Source organism: Oncorhynchus mykiss, chromosome 2 (assembly GCF_013265735.2).
Source record: "Oncorhynchus mykiss isolate Arlee chromosome 2, USDA_OmykA_1.1, whole genome shotgun sequence".
Classification (NCBI taxonomy): Eukaryota; Metazoa; Chordata; class Actinopteri; order Salmoniformes; family Salmonidae; genus Oncorhynchus; species Oncorhynchus mykiss.
In genome coordinates, this window is record NC_048566.1 from 28,993,920 (window position 1) to 29,013,333 (window position 19,414).

General features: G+C 43.1%; 1 protein-coding gene and 1 non-coding gene across 3 annotated transcripts in view; both read right to left on the reverse strand.

The window, feature by feature from the left end:
• LOC110485998 (protein O-linked-mannose beta-1,4-N-acetylglucosaminyltransferase 2) overlaps positions 1-13,992 on the reverse strand; it is a 30,083-nt gene extending 16,091 nt beyond the window's left edge. For both annotated transcript variants that reach the window (XM_021557284.2, XM_021557276.2), the window contains exon 1: positions 13,689-13,992. The gene's annotated coding sequence lies outside the window, so the exon portion shown is untranslated. The remainder of the gene's footprint in view (positions 1-13,688) is intronic.
• Positions 13,993-17,800: 3,808 nt separating this feature from the next.
• trnat-ugu lies at positions 17,801-17,873 on the reverse strand. The gene has a single exon. It is a non-coding gene; the product is annotated as a tRNA-Thr (tRNA).
• Positions 17,874-19,414: the final 1,541 nt, after the last annotated feature.

Below are 19,414 nucleotides of genomic sequence, written 5' to 3' on the forward strand. Positions count from 1 at the left end.
TCGTACGCCAGTTAATACTGTAATGACCTGACTAGATCATAAAGGAACAAGGGTCCAGACAGAGGCTTGAGTTTCCCAATTTACGGTTTATTAACCCAACTTCACACAGGCTACTGTTTGGCCGTAGCCCACGCCAAATAAATGATGGATACCCTATAAAACAACCGTGACCTTCTCTTGTGACGGCCAGACGTAAGAGAGAGAACCATGGCTAAACCCGGTCTTAAACCCAATGCTCAAACCTCCCTCCACGCCACTCCGCCAACCACCAGGATGCCCGGCATCAGAACATTTGAGGCATTCCTGTTGTTGGCAGATAGCAGGTCGATTGGCATGTCGGACCCCGCGAACACTGGGAACTGGTAAATACAACACAACCAACCAATAGCCTAACACATAACACACAGCTGTCCGTGAGGGTCGCTACAATTCCATAGCGAATTGGTTAGGTTACTAATGTTAGCTTATCTGATGTTGTAACGTTAGCGGTCTGACTTTATTAGCTAGTTAATTTTCACACCATAAACTAAATTATTTGTTGGCTAATGTTGCACAATATTTCTCTGGCCAGCTAACGGAGAATTCGATCCATCTAGCAAGATAGCATTTTTAAGTAAAGTTAACATTACTTGTTCCACCACACTTTCTCCCTCACCTCCAACTTTCCAAATGCCAGTCGTTTTTCAGGTTACAGCTCATGAAGTACGCTTCCTCACCCCCATCTCCGTGGTCAGGTTTCTCACCTACCTCTTCGTTATGTTCAAGGCCAGGGACACCCTGCTGTAAATTAACTGGCAAACTGCCATTCCACTCTCCGCTGTCTTTCTAGAATGCGCACTGATGCTGTAACTAGCACATTGGTTGTCCCTTCTCTCTTCAGTCGTGTGCTGCATTCTGTTGTTATGTGAATGGTTGGCTGAGCCTTGGATGCAGCCAGTATTGCTCGAAACGCGCATCACTCGTTCGCATACAGCCAGTAGTCATCCAAAGCCCCCCCCCCCCCCAAAAAAAAACGTTTCTCATCGGATTGACAAGAATCACGTAGGTCGCATAGTTTGGATTCAAAACGGCGAATTTGCCGAAAGATGACTAGTTTGCATCCCTGTACAGAGGCGCCCCATGATGCTTTCCATATTAAAATATCCTGTTGTGTAATAGCTTAATTCAATTCTAAATGATACAGATGTATAAAAAATGATGGTAGGATGTATTTGGAGATGCTTGTACTCAGGACAAAACAGAACACTGTCTCAATTTAAGACGTGGATTATTAATGATTACAAAGCGTAATGGAAAGTCTTCAGATTTATTGTCAAATTGTGCACTTCCTAAGAACCGTGACCAGCATGCAGAAATTACAGAACAAGTTAAAAAAGCTTGGTCATCCTGTTACTAGGAACACAGAACTAGAAAAATATTCTATATAAGATTTGTTGCACCACGGTTCACTGTCATAACCATTCAGGCACAATGACTTCAATTAGCCGACATTTGTGCTCCAGATAATATTGCGGTACACACACTACTAAGAGACGGCCTTGAAGTCCATGAAATGTAGCTAAATGCATGTTCTAATGTAAAGTGTAAAGTGTTTTTGTGAACAACAGACAAAGTAGGCTTATCTAATCTAGTTTATCTGACTAAATCAGGGGTTTTCAAAATGGGGGGAGGGGTCTTTTGGGTGATTTTATGTGAAAAAATATTTTATTAATATCACTAGCTGCAACAGAATACCACAATGGCAGGGTTTCCGTTAGGAGAAGGTGGCACCTGACATTTTGACCAGCAGCATTTAAATCTACCGGAAATTTGAGAAATTGACCAGACCCATATGCAATCGCAAATTATTTGCACAGTCAATTTACACAGAGCTCTGGCACACACACTTAGCCCACCACACATGCCACCAGGGGTCTTTTCACAGTCCCCAAATTCAAGAAAGCGTACAGTATTATATAGAGCCCATATTGCATGGAACTTCCTTCTATCTCAAATTGTTTAAATAAACAGCAAACCTGGTTTCAAAAAGTAGATAAAGCAACACCTTGCGGCACAAAGCCTCTCCCCTATTTGACCTAGATAGTTTGTGTGTATGCATTGATATGTAGGCTAAGTGTGCCTTCTAAAAAAAAATGTATGTAGTTCTGTCCTTGTTTATTGATGTTCAATATTATGTCATTCTGTATTGTTTAATGGTTTGTGTGGACCCCAGGAAGAGTAGCTGCTGCTTTTGCACCAACTAATGGGGATCCTAATAAAATACCAAAATACTACATTTACTTTTCCTCAGCCAACAAGACAAGTAACGAACAGCAAAATCACTAGCCTATGTCAATCTACTATGCCCCATAGTAGGACAGTTGACCTATTCTATTGGTCAGCTTGTTGAGAAAGTAATAGCCTAATAGCGTGAATGTTTGTTCTATAATGCAATTAGCAGTAAAACCTGTCAAAACCTGGCTAGGATACTTTGAAGCAAGGTAAGACCTGCACGTCATAATATGTATTAACACTTTCAGGTTTCAAACAATTAAGTATATATGTTTTCAAAATGCATAGGGTCTTCAGCTCATTGCAAAGTGGTGTGTGACACACTGATGAAGCCTGCCTTCCGTTGCCTAAGCATTTGCTGTTTGAGATGCTGTAGCAGCAGCTCTCGCGCTGTTTGACAGATTTTCCGCTCAAAGGCTCTGTATATGTATGCTGTACGAGTGTGATAAGATACATAACGAATATACTGTACACACGCCAATTTAATTCCACTAAATTAAGCAGAATTACAGACTGATAAGCATGACCGGTCAAATGTACACTGAACAAAAATATAAAATGCAACATGTAAAGTGTTGGTCCCATGTTTCCTGAGCTGAAATAAAAAATCCCCCAAGTCTTCCATATGCACAAAAAGCTAAATTTCTCTCAAGGTTTGTTCACATTTTTTGTATTTTTTTATTTCACCTTTATTTAACCAGGTAGGCTAGTTGAGAACAAGTTCTCATTTACAACTGCAACCTGGCCAAAATAAAGCATAGCAGTGTGAACAGACAACACAGAGTTACACATGGAGTAAACAATAAACAAGTCAATAACAAAAAAGTCTATATACATTGTGTGCAAAAGGCATGAGGTAGGTGAATAATTACAATTTGCAGATTAACAATGGAGTGATAAATGATCAGATGGTCATGTGCAGGTAGAGATACTGGTGTGCAAAAGAGCAGAAAAGTAAATAAATAAAAACAGTATGGGGATGAGGTAGGTAAATTGGGTGGGCTATTTACCGATGGACTATGTACAGCTGCAGCAATCAGTTAGCTGCTCAGATAGCAGATGTTTAAAGTTGGTGAGGGAGATAAGTCTCCAACTTCAGCGATTTTTGCAATTCGTTCCAGTCACAGGCAGCAGAGAACTGGAAGGAAAGGCAGCCAAATGAGGTGTTGGCGTTAGGGATGATCAGTGAGATACACCTGCTGGAGCGCGTGCTACGGGTGGGTGTTGCCATCGTGACCAGTGAACTGAGATAAGGCGGAGCTTTCCCTAGCATGCACTTGTAGATGAACTGGAGCCAGTGGGTCTGGCGACGAATATGTATCGAGGGCCAGCCGACTAGAGCATACAGGTCACAGTGGTGGGTGGTATAAGGTGCTTTAGTAACAAACGGATGGCACTGTGATAAACTGCATCCAGTTTGCTGAGTAGAGTATTGGAAGCTATTTTGTAGATGACATCGCCGAAGTCGAGGATCGGTAGGATAGTCAGTTTTACTAGGGTAAGTTTGGCGGCGTGAGTGAAGGAGGCTTTGTTGCGGAATAGAAAGCCGACTCTAGATTTGATTTTGGATTGGAGATGTTTGATATGAGTCTGGAATGAGAGTTTACAGTCTAGCCAGACACCTAGATACTTATAGATGTCCACATATTCTAGGTCGGAGCCATCCAGGGTGGTGACGCTAGTCGGGCGTGCGGGTGCAGGCAGCGAACGGTTGAAAAGCATGCATTTGGTTTTACAAGCGTTTAAGAGCAGTTGGAGGCCACGGAAGGAGTGTTGTATGGCATTGAAGCTCGTTTGGAGGTTAGATAGCACAGTGTAAGTGAGCATTTTACATCACTGTAAGTGAGAATTTTTCCTTCACCAAGATAAACCATCCACCTTACAGGTGTGGCATATTAAGAAGCTGATTAAACAGCATTATCATTACACATGTGCACCTTGTAATGGGGACAATAAAATGCCACTTTAAAATGTGCAGTTGTCACATGACACAATATCACAGATGTCTCATGTTTTGAGGTAGCGTACAATTGACATGCTGACTGTAGGAATGTCCACCAGAGCTGTTGTCAGGTTGCCAGATAATTATTGTTAATTTCTTTACCATAAGCTGCCTCCAACTCCATTTTACAGAATTTGGCAGTACGTCCAACCGGCTTCAAATCAAATCACATTTTATTGGTCACATACACATGGTTAGCAGATGTTAATGAGAGTGTAGCGAAATGCTTGTGCTTCTAGTTCTGACTGTGCAGAAATATCTAACAAGTAAACTAACAATTTCACAACAACTACCTTATACACACACATGTGTAAAGGAATTATTATGTACATATAAATATATGGATGAGCGATAGGCAAGATGCAGTAGATGGTATAGAGTACAGTATATACATATGAGATGAGTAATGTAGGGTATGTAAACATTATATCAAGTGGCATTGTTTAAAGTGACTATTGATACATTTATTGCATCCAATTTTTAATTATTAAAGTGGCTAAAGATTTGAGTCAGTATGTTGGCAGCAGCCACTCAATGTTAGTGATGGCTGTTTAACAGTATGATGGCCTTGCGATAGAAGCGGTTTTACAGTCTCTCGGTCCCAGCTTTGATGCACCTGTACTGACCTCGCCATCTGGATGATAGTGGGGTGAACAGCAAGTTCAACAACAAGTGGTTGTTGTCCTTGATAATTTTTTGGCCTTTCTGTGACATCGGTGGTGTAGGTGTACTGGATGGCAGGTCGTTTGCCCCCGGTGATGCGTTGTGCAGACTAACTACCCTCTCGAGAGCCTTACGGTTGTGGGCGGAGCTGTTGCCGTACCAGGCTGTGATACAGCCCGACAGGATGCTCTCGATTGTGCATCTGTAAAAAGTTCGTGAGTGTTTTTGGGGACAAGCCAAATTTCTTCAGCCTCCTGAGATTCAAGAGGTGCTGTTGCGCATTCTTCACCACGCTGTCTGTGTGGGTGGACCATTTCAGTTTGTCCGTGATGTGTAGGCCGAGGAACTTAAAACTTTCCACCTTCTCCACTACTGTCCCATTGATGTAAAAATGGGGGGTGCTTCCTCTGCTGTTTCCTGAAGTCCACGATCATCTCCTTTGTTGACGTTGAATGAGGATATTTTCCTGACACCACACTCCGAGGGCCCTCACCTCCTCCCTGTAGGCCATCTCGTCATTGTTGGTAATCAAGCCTACCACTGTAGTGTCGTCTCAGTTGAATGTGTGCATGGCCACGCAGTCATGGGTGAACAGGGAGTACAGGAGAAGGCTGAGAACGCACCCTTGTGGGGCCCCAGTGTTGAGGATCAGCGGGGTGGAGATGTTTCCTTCCCTCACCACCTGGGGGCGGCCCGTCAGAAAGTCCAGGGCCCAGTAGCACAGGACGGGGTCGAGACCCAGGGTCTCAAGCTGAATGACACCTGAAAATAGCTGTGCTGCAACACTCCCCATCCAACCTGAGATACATTGAGAGGATCTGCAGAGAAAAATGGTGAAACTCCAAAATAAATCAAATCAAATTGTATTTGTCACATGCGCTGAATACAACAGGTGTTGACCTTACAGTGAAATGCTTACTTACAAGCCCTTAACCAACAAGCAGTTTTAATAAAATCCCCCCCCCCCCCCCCAAAAATGTAAAAAATATAAGAATAACAAAAAATGTAAGAGTAGCAGTAAATAACAATAGCAGGGCTATACACGGGGGTACCGGGACAGAGTCAATTTGTCAATAAGCAGGGCACCGGTGATGTACTGGGCCATATGCACTACCCTCTGTAGTGCTTTGCGGTCAGAGGCAGAGCAGTTGCCATACCAAGCAGTGATGCAACCAGTCAGGATGCTCTCGATGGTGCAGCTGTAAAACCTTTTGAGGATCTGAGGACCCATGCCAAATCTTTTTAGTATCATGAGGGGGAATAGGTTTTGTCGTGCACTCTTCACGACGGTCTTGGTGTGCTTGGACCATGTTAGTTTGTTGCTTCACTACAGCCCTATCGATGAGAATGGGGGCATGCGTGGTCCTCCTTTTCCTGTAGTCCACAATCATCTCCTTTGTCTTGATCACATTGAGGAAGAGGTTGTTGTCCTTGCACCACACAGTCAGTTCTCTGACCTCGTCCCTAGAGGCTGTCTCATCGTTGTCGGTGATCAGGCCTACACTGTTGTGTCATCAGCAAACTTAACTTCTCTAGGATAGGGGGCAGCATTTGGAATTTTGGATGAAAAGCATGCCCAAATTCAACTGCCTGCAACTCATCCCCAGAAGATACGATATGCATATTATTAGTAGATTTGGATAGAAAACTGTTCGAATCATGTCTGTGAGTATAACAGAACTTATGTAGCAGGCGAAACCCCGAGGACAAACCATTCAGAATTTTTTTTTTTTGGGGGGGGTCACTCTTTTCAATGGCTTTTCATTGGGAATCCAGCTTTCTTAGGGACTTGCTTGCAGTTCCTACCGCTTCCACTGGATGTCACCAGTCTTTAGAAATTGGTTGAGGTTATTCCATTGTGTAATGAAGAAGTACGGCCATCTTGAACGAGGGTCACTTCATGTGCACTGTTTGATAGAGGCGCATGACCAGAAAGCTAGCATCAGTTTGTTTTCTTCCTGTATTGAACACAGATCATCCCGTCTTCAATTTTATTGATTATTTACTTTAAAAAATACCTAAAGTTGTATTAGAAAAGTAGTTTGAAATGTTTTGGCAAAGTTTTCAGGTAACTTTTGAGATATTTTTTAGTCACGTTGCGCAAGTTGGAACCAGTGTTTTTCTGGATCAAGCGCAGCAAATTAATGGACATTTTGGATATATATGGAAGGAATTAATCGAACAAAAAGGACCATTTGTGAAGTTTATGGGACATATTGGAGTGCCAACAGAAGAAGCTCGTCAAAGGTAAGGCATGATTTATATTGTTATTTCTGCGTTTTGTGTTGCGTCTGCAGGGTTTAAATATGTTCTCTCTTTTGTTTACGGAGGTGCTATCCTCAAATAATAGCATCGTTTGCTTTCGCCGAAAAGCCTTCACAACATGTGTAGCTTTAATTTGGTATCTTACATGTGTGATTTCATGAAAGTTAGATTTTTATAGGAATTTATTTGAATTTGGCGCTCTGCATTTTCTCAAATGTCAAAACAATTGTCTACCAAATCTCTTCACTTTTAAAATGTTGATTACTTCTACTTGCCATTATCATTCACTGGGACCCCCTGGCCGGGGGTCTCTGGGCAAGAAAAGTTTGAAAACCCCTAGACTAAATAATTAAAGAAAGATATAGTATAGAACTACACTTCTTCTAAACAAATGATTAGGCCTAAATAGACATTGACAGCCTAGATTGTTTGAAAACTGATGTCCTCACATAGCAATAGAAGTTTGTGTTATTCCCCATAGCCTATCTGAATGAAGAGTAAACAGAGCGCTTTTTGCTTGACATTTTCTGTGTGAGGAAGTAAATGTTGCCTTAAGAGTAACATGATCCAATTGGAGAAAGGTCAGCATAGTTCCCATCATAATCATATGCATGAACTCGGGCTACAACTGGGAATGCTTCACATTTAAATTATATTTCTGTCTGGTTTAATGTTACCGCTCCAGCTCCACTTCATCAGTATTCAGTCTCCCTAGAGATCCCACCCACCCACCACGCTTCTCAGTCAACCACCTCGCCCACATCCGCTTTCCCCTAATCGTCCCAAAATCTTTGTTATACTGAATTCTGCTTATAAATAATGAAACAGGCATTAAGAAAAGTAAATAGTCCCTTAGAAGGCAGCAGGCAGGCGATACAGTAAAGTAAATATGCCGTGCGTAGAAAAACTGTTAAACCAACCAGACTGGACAACACATTTCTAGCCTGATGTTTCACCTGACTTCTCTCTATGCTTTTACAATACAAATGGCTTTCTACTTTTGTCTCTCTGAGAAGACAAACAGCCTGGAGTAGTTCTGTCTTTTTGAGATGTCCCTGGGTGACCTAGTAATCCCTAGGCTCTTTCTCAATTGTCCTCCTGATTCCTCACATCCTCTCTCTTCACATCCTCAAAATGCACAGAAGAGCCTAGGTTCCTTTGTCTAATCTTCTCCTCCAATGCATTTTGAGGAGGCAAAGAGAGAGGATGCGAGGAATCAAGGAAAGACAATTGAAAAAGAGCCCTTGTTTCACGGAAGCTGAAAAGGTCTTTGAAATAGTAAAGACAATTCAGCATCTGGGCAATTCCACAGTAGAGCTCAGCAGAGTACAGCACAGCAGAGTGCATTCGAGTACAGTACTCTAGTGTATTTAACTTGTGTGTTCTACTGAACTATACTCTAGTTATTTACTGAACAGTACTGCCCTGTGCTATACTTTTCTGTGCTCTACTTTGCTGTCCAAACTTGTGAACCCAACTTCTGACTATTATGATTTTCCCCATTGTAGCCAATAAACTGCAGAAATACAGTTAGCGAACAAGTTATCGTCACAATAATTAATAAACAAAATTGATACCAATAAAACACTGACTAATTAATAGATCTACCTTTATTTGTTACTTCTGAACGTTCATTATGCTCCCATCCTAATGAGGGAGAGCAATTAGAAAATATCTTAAAGATATGTGGGTTTTTGCTAACAGAATATTAAGGCACAAGGCAATTGTTCAACAACGTACAGAAGGCAGACAAATATATCCAAAACTAAATATAAAGTGTTGATATTTGTTGGCAAGGGGTCTTTTACATCAATATGAGTGTTATGTGTTTCTAATACCTTTAAACTATTTCTGGTAGATTTTTTTTTTTTTTAAAGACCCCTTTTCCATATTTGCTTATTCCTACATTTTAAGATGGAAAATTGTAAAAACAATTAGATATCACTTAATAAAAAAAGACTTAAATTTGACATGCTCCTATGAACTTCACATGTTGCTGCTCATGGGTTCTTTTATATGGAAATCACTATATCCTTTTCACATAGTCACCATTCTCTTTCATCTATACATGATCACACCTCTGACATTTGTAGTGATGGGAGCAGGAGACAGTAGTGTTTCCAAACTGCTCCTATATGGGTTTGGTTACAAAAGGGTGAGCAGTAGCAGCAGTAACCAAGGCGAATGTTATTAAGCCTCTCTGATGCCATCAAAGCTGTAGCAACTGAGCTAAGGCCGAGAGTGCCAGGTCTCTTCTATCAGGACTTGGCTGACAGGCCTTGCACGGCTCCCTAGTGTTTTGTATTGCCGTTTGCCTTGGAGACGATAAGCACCCTGATGATGGGGATGGGAGAAGTAGCGTAGAGCGGAGCAGCCTGGAGATTCTAATGCATTTTAATAAGGCTCCCGCTCCACGATAGGCAAACAGCGCTGCTAGTATCTTACTCTGGCATTTCTCCTCACTGCCTGTCGCTGGCTTGTCCCTTCAGGATCACCTTGGAGATTTCCTCCCTGCTCTGTATCCTCATCCTTTTGAAGGACAACTTGTTCACCTCTCCACTCTCACAAAGAACCACTTAATAGGCCTCTCTTCTCGGCTGCTTTATTGCCTGTGTCCTCCAGGCTTGTCATTTTTATTCCTGGCCCAATTGTGGCATGTCAGGTTGGATCAAGCCTCCTAGTGCTCATGTTAGCTAGAGCTACAGCCCAATGCACAACAGTGGCTGTACCATACTCTCCCTCTCTTTCTCACTGCTGGGGACACACTGTCAGCCTGCCACAACAACCCAGATACAGTTAAAGCCACTGTAGTCTGTAAGGTTTCCAATCATTCTAAAATAAACCACTTAATAGCCTAGATTATTCTCCTTACAAAAAATCTTCCAGATTCCTTAAAGTTAACAGTACTTCGTTTATTTTAGAGGTCAACCGATTAATCGACATGGCCGATTAATTAGGGCCGATTTCAAGTTATAACAATTGGTAAATCTGCATTTTTGGACGCCGATTATGGCCGATTACATTGCATTCCACGAGAAAGCTGCGTGGCTGGCTGACCACCTGTTACGCGAGTGCAGCAAGGAGCCAAGGTAAGTTGCTAGCTAGCATTAAACTTACCTTATAAAAAACAATCAATCTTCACATAATCATTAGTTAACTAACACATGGTTGATAATATTACTAGGTTAACTAGCTTGTCCTGCGTTGCATATAATCAATGCGATGCCTGTTAAGTTATCATCGAATCTCCGCCTACTTCGCCAAACGGGTGATGATTTAACAAAAGCACAATCGTTGCACGAATGTACCTAACCATAAACATCAATGCCTTTCTTAAAATCAATACACAGAAGTAGATTTTTTAAAACCAGCATATTTAGTTAAAATAAATTAATGTTAGCAGGCAATATTAACTAGGGAAATTGTGTCACTTCTCTTGCGTTCATTGCACACAGGTTCATGGTATATGCAACAGTTTGGGCCGCCTAGTTCGTTGGGAACTAATTTGCCAGAATTTTACATAATTATGACATAACATTGAAGGTTGTGCAATGTAACAGCAATATTTAGATTTAGGGTTACCACCCGTTCGATAAAATACAGAATGGTTCCGTATTTCACTGAAAGAATAAACGTTTTGTTTTCAAAATTATAGTTTCCGGATTTGACCATATTATTGACCAAAGGCTCGTATTTCTGTGTTTATTATATTATAATTAAGTCTATGATTTGATATTTGAGCAGTCTGACTGAGTGGTGGTAGACAGCAGCAGGCTCGTAAGCATTCATTCAAACTTTACTGCGTTTGCCAGCAACTCTTAGCAATGCTTGAAGCACAGCGCTGTTAATGACTTCAAGCCTATCAACTCCTGAGATTAGGCTGGCAATACTAAAGTGCCTATTAGAACATCCAATAGTCAAAGGTATATGAAATACAAAATGGTATAGAGAGAAAGAGTCGACGCATCATAATTCCTATAATAACTACAACCTAAAACTTCTTAACTGGGAATATTGAACCACCCGCTTTCATTTGTTCTGAGCAAGGAACTTAAATGTTAGCCTTTTTTACATGGCACATATTGCACTTTTACTTTCTTCTCCAACACTGTGTTTTTGCATTATTTAAACCAAATTGAGCATGTTTCATTATTTATTTGAGACTAAATAGATTTTTATTTGTGTATTATATTAAGTTTAAAAAAAGTGTCATTTTATATATATATATATATATATATATATAAAAATTCAAAACAAATCAGCCGATTAAATCACTACCAGCATGTTTTGGTCCTCCAATAATCAGTATCGGCGTTGAAAAATCACGATCGGTCGACCTCTAGATTGTTTCCAGACGTTGCCCCAGGTGCCCATGAGAAATGGGTGCTGATGCATCTATTCTGCAGGGGGTGAGGAGAAATGTCAGACACAAGGGAGGACAGATCATCCTATGGAAACATTGCAGCATAGCACAGAATTCAGCCACATGACAGACTCCTAAAAGGCCAGAAAATTAAATGCAATAGTATGAAATAGTCCAGAAGAAAATACATCTATTTTATTTTTACCTTTATTGAACTAGGCAAGTCAGATAAAAACAAATTATTTTTCAATGACGGCCTAGGAACAGTGGGTTAACTGCCTTGTTCAGGGGCAGAACGACAGAGTTTTACCTTGTCAGCTCAGGGATTCGATCCTTCAACCTCCCGGTTACTAGTCCAACACTAACCACTAGGCTACCTGCCGCCCCATTTATAGGTCTAAGAAGCATTGTGTGCATTACACAGATCTTCATAAAAAGCAGAAACTGAGTATTGTCAATAACACACCAATGAATTTGCTGATAGACACACACAGTGGGGAGAACAAGTATTTGATACACTGCCGATTTTGCAGGTTTTCCTACTAACAAAGCATGAGGTCTGTAATTTTTATCGTAGGTATACTTCAACTGTGAGAGACGCAATCTAAAACAAAAATCCAGAAAAATCACATTGTATGATTTTTAAGTAATTAATTTGCATTTTATTACATGACATACGTATTTGATCACCTACCAACCAGTAAGAATTCCGGCTATCACAGACCTGTTAGTTTTTCTTTAAGAAGCCCCCTGTTCTCCACTCATTACCTGAATTAACTGCACCTGCTTGAACTCGTTACCTGTATAAAAGACACGTGTCCACACAATCAATCAAACAGACTTCAACCTCTCCACAATGGCCAAGACCAGAGAGCTGTGTAAGGACAACAGGGATAAAATTGTAGACCTGCACAAGGCTGAGATGGGCTACAGGACAATAGGCAAGTAGCTTGGTGAGAAGGCAACAACTGTTGGCGCAATTATTAGAAAATGGAAGAATTCAAGATGACGGTCAATCACCCTCGGTCTGGGGCTCCATACAAGATCTCACCTCGTGGGGCATCAATGATCATGAGGAATGTGAGGGATCAGCCCAGAACTACACGGCAGGACCTGGTCAATGACCTGAAGAGAGCTGGGACCACAGTCTCAAAGAAAACCATTAGTAACACACTACGCCGTCATGGATTAAAATCCTGCAGCGCACGCAAGGTCCCCCTGCTCAAGCCAGCGCATGTCCAGGCCCGTCTGAAGTTTGCCAATGACCATCTGGATGATCCAGAGGAGGAAAGGGAGAAGGTCATGTGGTCTGATGAGACAAAAATAGAGCTTTTTGGTCGAAACTCCACCCGCTGTGTTTGGAGGAAGAAGAAAGATGAGTACAACTCCAAGAACACATCCCAACCGTGAATGCTGGTTTTCAATTTTAGTTGGTGGGATTTTCATAAAAGTCATCCTCAGTCAACATGGATTTAGGTAATTGTTGAAAATCTAAGGGATTAATTACTTGGTTTGTGATTGTCCTAGTCTAGCTAAATCTCTCCAGGATGATTGATTTGAAGGAAAAACATTCAATCCCAGACAATACTACCTGACCAAACTGTGTTAGAAGTTACCATTTAAGTCATCCTGAATTGAGATGAACGCACATAACCCTAGTAATGACAGATTTAAAGCAAGGACAAATTAGTGTTTACTACTTCAGTCTTGTTTAGGCCTAGACAAAACTGTGTTCATGAACAATCGCGATTGATAAAAATGTCGGTTCAGATTACCATAGTTATGATTGAACAAGTATAGCCTAGCCATTGTAGGAATACACTTGATTGATATTCATAAAGACTCCATGAGCTACTTAGATACAACAGGTCCTGTTCATATTTGAAGCCATAACGTAATTTGTCCAGGCAAACTGTTAACGTTACACTCTTGCATTAAAATAAATTGTGTGTCATGCCCATGAGCAGAATGCATGGGTAACGTCAAGATACAGTAGCGTCAAGATAATTCGCCAAGAGCCACAGTGCTTTTGAATTCGAAACTTTGTCATGAAACTAAAAGTTTTCAAACAGCACATTGAAAACATGACATGCACCGATAATAAAACGTCTTTATTATTCTTACCGGGGAGTTTCGATAAAACGGAAAGGTATTTTCTTTTCTTCACTGCAGCTGAAACGTTTCAGCTAAGGCAGCATTACAAGCTCCAGAGCATACTCTCCGCAGAAACCTTCCAGAGGATTGACGTGATAGAATGAACCTCCTTAACGATATGCCTCAATGTAGGTGCAACTGTACGAAATACCAACGCATTCATTCAAGTTTAAAGTTACACAGTATTTTTTTTATGTTAGCTGTCAAAAAGGCGATTTCGATTCAACTTGCTATCTTGTCTCCACCCACTGCAAAGTCAAATCCCATATCCAAACCTCGCGAGATGTTATCGGCGTTTTCTCCACACTCCCTGATGATGGGACCATAACGATAACATAAGAGGATATAAAATGAGGTCCCAGAATTTGTACAACGATTATAATTTATGGCGACAAAAGTATGTAAAATGAATCCTTCTCCCTTGTATTATGTTTATCTTGCATAGACCACTAGTTACAATTCACTCACATGCGAACTACTTTGTTTTTCAGGACAAGCTATATACACATAACAAATTGCATGTAAAATGTTTATATAAGAAAACATTTGCACATACTGCATTTCTCCTCACAACTACATATTACCTTTGGCATTTCATTAATCCTAGCTTGCACCCTTCTGACAGGAGGTTAGGGGACATTACTTTTGCATTAATCATGCTCAATCTCTGAATAAATGGAATCTACGGATTTCACATGACTGGGAATACAGATATGCATCTGTTGGTCACAGACACCTTAAAAAAAATAAAAGAGCACGCTTTTCCAGCGTGCCAGTGGCCATCAACGGTGAGCATTTGCCCAATGAAGTTGGTTACAATGGCGAATTGCAGTCAGGTCAAGACCCTGGTGAGGATGATGAGCACGTAGATGAGCTTCCCTGAGATGGTTTCTGACAGTTTATGTAGAAATTATTTGCCTCTGCAAACTCACATTTTCATCAGCTGTCCGGGTGGCTGGTCTTAGACGATCCAACAGGTGAAGAAGCCGGATGTGGAGGTCCTGGGCTGGCGTGGTTACACATGGTCTGCATTTGTGAGGCCGGTTGGACGTACTGACGAGGGGAGAGTGAAATAAATGCTCAAGTAGGACTTCTTTCCTACTGCCATATACAATAATACATTGATCTCTGCCAGAAAAAGATCAATGGAAATAAAATGCAGAAACAAAACAAATCTGTAGTGGTGACATGATCAAATACAACGACATCCACAGTTTTCACACATTCATCTAATTTGTCAACATTGATTGCATTGGTCTCTCAAGCAAGGCCCTTCCCCCGGGGACAAAGCTCCACACATGCCCCACCCCGGCTCCCGATCCAGGCATTGAAGATGTTAATAAAATATCTGCCCACAGGTGGAACAGTAGGCTACTCTGGCGAATTTCAATGATGTCTGTCTGTCCATCAAATCGTGAGGCGTGGAATGATCATTGACAGGCAAATTAACAGTTCTATGTTGCTAATAATCACATTGTTTTACTCCAATGCAATGTGTAGACAAGACTCAAATCAAATCAAATCAAATTTTATTTGTCACATACACATGGTTAGCAGATGTTAATGCGAGTGTAGCGAAATGCTTGTGCTTCTAGTTCCGACAATGCAGTAATAACAAGTAATCTAACTAACAATTCCAAACTACTGTCTTGTACACAGTGTAAGGGGATAAAGAATATGTACATAAGGATATATGAATGAGTGATGGTACAGAGCAGCATAGGCAAGATACAGTAGATGGTATCGGGTACAGTATGTACAAATGAGATGAGTATGTAAACAAAGTGGCATAGTATAGTATAAAGTGGCTAGTGATACATGTATTACATAAGGATACCGTCGATGATATAGAGTACAGTATATACGTATGCGTATGAGATGAATAATGTAGGGTAAGTAACATTTATATAAGGTAGCATTGTTTAAAGTGGCTAGTGATATATTTACATCATTTCCCATCAATTCCCATTATTAAAGTGGCTGGAGTTGAGTCAGTGTCAGTGTGTTGGCAGCAGCCACTCAATGTTAGTGGTGGCTGTTTAACAGTCTGATAGCCTTGAGATAGAAGCTGTTTTTCAGTCTCTCGGTCCCAGCTTTGATGCACCTGTACTGACCTCGCCTTCTGGATGATAGCGGGGTGAACAGGCAGTGGCTCGGGTGGTTGATGTCCTTGATGATCTTTATGGCCTTCCTGTGACATCGGGTGGTGTAGGTGTCCTGGAGGGCAGGTAGTTTGCCCCCGGTGATGCGTTGTGCAGACCTCACTACCCTCTGGAGAGCCTTACGGTTGAGGGCGGTGCAGTTGCCATACCAGGCGGTGATACAGCCCGCCAGGATGCTCTCGATTGTGCATCTGTAGAAGTTTGTGAGTGCTTTTGGTGACAAGCCGAATTTCTTCAGCCTCCTGAGGTTGAAGAGGCGCTGCTGCGCCTTCTTCACGATGCTGTCTGTGTGAGTGGACCAATTCAGGTTGTCTGTGATGTGTATGCCGAGGAACTTAAAACTTGCTACCCTCTCCACTACTGTTCCATCGATGTGGATAGGGGGGTGTTCCCTCTGCTGTTTCCTGAAGTCCACAATCATCTCCTTAGTTTTGTTGACGTTGAGTGTGAGGTTGTTTTCCTGACACCACACTCCGAGGGCCCTCACCTCCTCCCTGTAGGCCGTCTCATCGTTGTTGGTAATCAAGCCTACCACTGTTGTGTCGTCCGCAAACTTGATGATTGAGTTGGAGGCGTGCGTGGCCACGCAGTCGTGGGTGAACAGGGAGTACAGGAGAGGGCTCAGAACGCAACCTTGTGGGGCCCCAGTGTTGAGGATCAGCGGGGAGGAGATGTTGTTGCCTACCCTCACCACCTGGGGGCGGCCCGTCAGGAAGTCCAGTACCCAGTTGCACAGGGCGGGGTCGAGACCCAGGGTCTCGAGCTTGATGACGAGCTTGGAGGGTACTATGGTGTTGAATGCCGAGCTGTAGTCGATGAACAGCATTCTCACATAGGTATTCCTCTTGTCCAGATGGGTTAGGGCAGTGTGCAGTGTGGTTGAGATTGCATCGTCTGTGGACCTATTTGGGCGGTAAGCAAATTGGAGTGGGTCTAGGGTGTCAGGTAGGGTGGAGGTGATATGGTCCTTGACTAGTCTCTCAAAGCACTTCATGATGACGGATGTGAGTGCTACGGGGCGGTAGTCATTTAGCTCAGTTACCTTAGCTTTCTTGGGAACAGGAACAATGGTGGCCCTCTTGAAGCATGTGGGAACAGCAGACTGGTATAGGGATTGATTGAATATGTCCGTAAACACACCGGCCAGCTGGTCTGCGCATGCTCTGAGGGCGCGGCTGGGGATGCCATCTGGGCCTGCAGCCTTGCGAGGGTTAACACGTTTAAATGTCTTACTCACCTCGGCTGCAGTGAAGGAGAGACCGCATGTTTTCGTTGCAGGCCGTGTCAGTGGCACTGTATTGTCCTCAAAGCGGGCAAAAAAGTTATTTAGTCTGCCTGGGAGCAAGACATCCTGGTCCGTGACTGGGCTGGGTTTCTTCCTGTAGTCCGTGATTGACTGTAGACCCTGCCACATGCCTCTTGTGTCTGAGCCGTTGAATTGAGATTCTACTTTGTCTCTGTACTGGCGCTTAGCTTGTTTGATAGCCTTGCGGAGGGAATAGCTGCACTGTTTGTATTCGGTCATGTTACCAGACACCTTGCCCTGATTAAAAGCAGTGGTTCGCGCTTTCAGTTTCACACGAATGCTGCCATCAATCCACGGTTTCTGGTTAGGGAATGTTTTAATCGTTGCTATGGGAACGACATCTTCAACGCACGTTCTAATGAACTCGCACACCGAATCAGCGTATTCGTCAATGTTGTTATCTGACGCAATACGAAACATCTCCCAGTCCACGTGATGGAAGCAGTCTTGGAGTGTGGACTGCATGTTAGGCTACACAGGTTGTCACGGAGGCAGTCATTTCTGTTCTGTTGACACGAGACATAAACTACTACAACAACATAATTATGGTGAGCAGAATTGAACACAAATCGGGATTGTATTGACCTGGATTAAAACATGTGACCCTTTAGTCAAGGCCCCAGCGAGAATTGAACTCACGACCCCTGGTTTACAAGACCAGTGCTCTAACCACTGAGCTATGGAGCCTTACCTACTCACACCTTGAGAGAACAGGCCATTTACATATTACAATGGATCTTGCCAATTCACAGACAGAAGGCCGCACCTCATGCCACTCACTCCACCACACAGCTGTTAGTGCAGTCTGGCCTAACCAGCTAAGCAGGTTGTTAGCATATGAAGCAAAGTGACCTACTCCAGGCTTTAGTGTCTGCTGGTTTTCAGTCTCTCTGTTACATCATGATCTACATGAGATTTAGACCAGAAAAACATAATACACATTTTTACATGCCAATTGGACCTGTGCAATAAAACACACACACACACACACACACACACACACACACACACACACACACACACACACACACACACACACACACACACACACACACACACACACTACTACAGAGCAGCAACAGACCATAAAATGCTTTGCCATTGCCAGAGAACGACCTTCAAATGATTACTGGATTTTATTGTCTGTTGCTGCACTCTAGTGGCGTGTGCCACGGGGGGGGGGGGGGGGGGGGGGGGGGGGGGGGGGGGGGGTAGCATCAATGTATAAACTTCATCTCCACTATAAAAAGCATCTAGACATTATCTACCATTTCTTTTAGACTAGCATTTAGTTCTCAACAGCAGAGATTTGTTGTCACACCCTGACCTTAGTATTCTTTGTTTTCTTTGTTTTTAGTTTGGTAAGGTTGTGACATCGGTCATGTATGTGTTCGTTTATGGGGGTGGTACCTATCTAGGGGTTTTTGTAAGTCTATGGTTGCCTAGATTGGGTCTCAATTAGATGCAGCTGTCTATAGTTGTCTCTTATTGGGAACCATATTTAGGCAGCCATATTCTTTGGGTATTTTGTGGATGATTGTTCCTGTTCCAGTTACGGGACTGTTTCGTCTTCGTTCCGGTTGTCGGTTTGTTGTTTTTGTTCGGTGTTTAAGTATTCCCATTAAATATGGATTATCATCACGCTGCATCTTGGTCCTCCTCTCTTTCACCCAAAGACAATCGTTACAGAATCCCAGTACATCCTGTTCCTCCTCCTCGCACTCGCCCTGAGGTGCGTGTTCCCAACCCGGTACCACCAGTACCAGCACCATGCACCAGGCCTATAGTGCGCCTCGGCAGTCCAGTACGCCCTGTTCCTCCTCCCCGCACTCGCCCTGAGGTGTGTGTTCTCGGCCCAGTGCCGGCACCACGCACCAGGCCACCAGTGCGCCTCGGCAGTCCAGTACGCCCTGTTTATCCTCCCCGCACTCGCCCTGAGGTGCGTGTCCTCGGCCCAGTACCACCAATACCGGCACCACGCACCAGGCCTACAGTGCGCCTCACCAGTCCAGAGCGTCCGGCAACAGTGCCCGGTCCAGAGCGTCCGGCAACAGTGCCCGGTCCAGAGCGTCCGGCAACAGTGCCCGGTCCAGAGCCTACGACGGGCCGCAGACCGGAACCTCCCACGACGGGCCGCAGACCGGAACCTCCCACGACGGGCCGCAGACCGGAGCCTCCCACGACGGGCCGCAGACCGGAACCTCCCACGACGGGCCGCACACCGGAAC